Here is a 1,314-nt window from a genome sequence, read left to right on the forward strand (position 1 = left end):
GGGGGCGCACTCCCTCCCAACGGCCCCCGGCGCGAGGCACCCAACCTTTATCGGCGGCCTCTCGCGCACACAAACCCCGACGTCGCCGTCGGCGCGTCACGACGCACGTACGCCGAGTTCCCGCCCCCGGACCCTCCCATTGGCTGCCCGAGTCCTCGCCAAGGTCGGGTGCAGGCGGTGCGCGGCATCCTGGGAGTTGTAGTTCTCCCAGTTGTGGTCCCCGACTCCAGCTGTCAGGTCTTAGGGACCCAGGCCCCCGTGAGCCCAAGGCCGGGGACGACCAGCTCGAGACGCGCGGTCGCAAGTTCCCCTTTATTAGTCCCGATTCCCTCTCATCTGCAGAAAAATCCTTCCATGCACCACGGTTGTACAAAACTCCCTCCCATGAAGCGGGCCCCGCCCCCAGGGTGTAATCGCTCCTGCGGGAAACCGAGGCCTGGAGCGCTTCCCGTCCGTCGGTAGAGCCACGTGCTCAGGATTTTCGGGCGTGTGCTTCGTGCACGCTCATCCAGACGCTGCAGAAACCTGGTGCCTGCTGGGCAAAGGTCCGCTCAGGGAGTCTGAAATCCAGAGACTCCTTACGGGGCCTAGGGTTTTCGTGGGAGACCGAACTGCTCCAGAACCCTTTTCCACACTCAACCCCCGCCCAACCCAGCGTTCCAGCCACGTTGGCTTTTCTGAGGGTCATTCAACGCGGTTTCTCAGCCAGAGCACTAGTGCCATTTGGGATGGACTCATTGCCGTGGGGACTGTCCTATGCACTGTACGCTGGTGAGCAGTATCCCTGGCCTCCACCCACTAGATGCGGGTAGCATTCCCCAGCCCCGATCCACACACCCCTTAGGGGGGCTCAGAATATCTCCAGATGGAGATCTTCGCGGTGGCTCACACCTGTAATCCCAGCACTTTGGGAGGCTGAGGCAGGCAGATCACTTGAGGTCAAGGGTTCGAGACCAGCCTGGCCCACATGGTGAAACCCTGACTCTACTAAAAGTACAAAAATTAGCCGGGCACGGTGGCAGGTGCCTGTAATCCTAGCTACTCGGGAGGCTGAGGCAAGAGAATCACTTAAGCCCAGGAGTTGGAGGTTGCAGTGAGCCAAGATCGTGCCACTGCACTCCAGCCTGGGTGACAGAGTGAGACTCCGTGTCAAAAAAAAACAAACAACAAAAAGGAATATCTCCAGACATTGCCAAATGTTCACTAGTTGAGAGCCACTGCTCAAAGGCTGTTTCTCAGGCCAGAAGGCCTTTCTGCCCTTAACCCATCCCTGCCCAGCAAGATCCCGCTGGAAAGCCTCCTGGGCTAGGTGGT

This window comes from Colobus angolensis, unplaced genomic scaffold (genome assembly GCF_000951035.1).
Source record: "Colobus angolensis palliatus isolate OR3802 unplaced genomic scaffold, Cang.pa_1.0 Scaffold96, whole genome shotgun sequence".
NCBI classification, from domain to species: Eukaryota; Metazoa; Chordata; class Mammalia; order Primates; family Cercopithecidae; genus Colobus; species Colobus angolensis.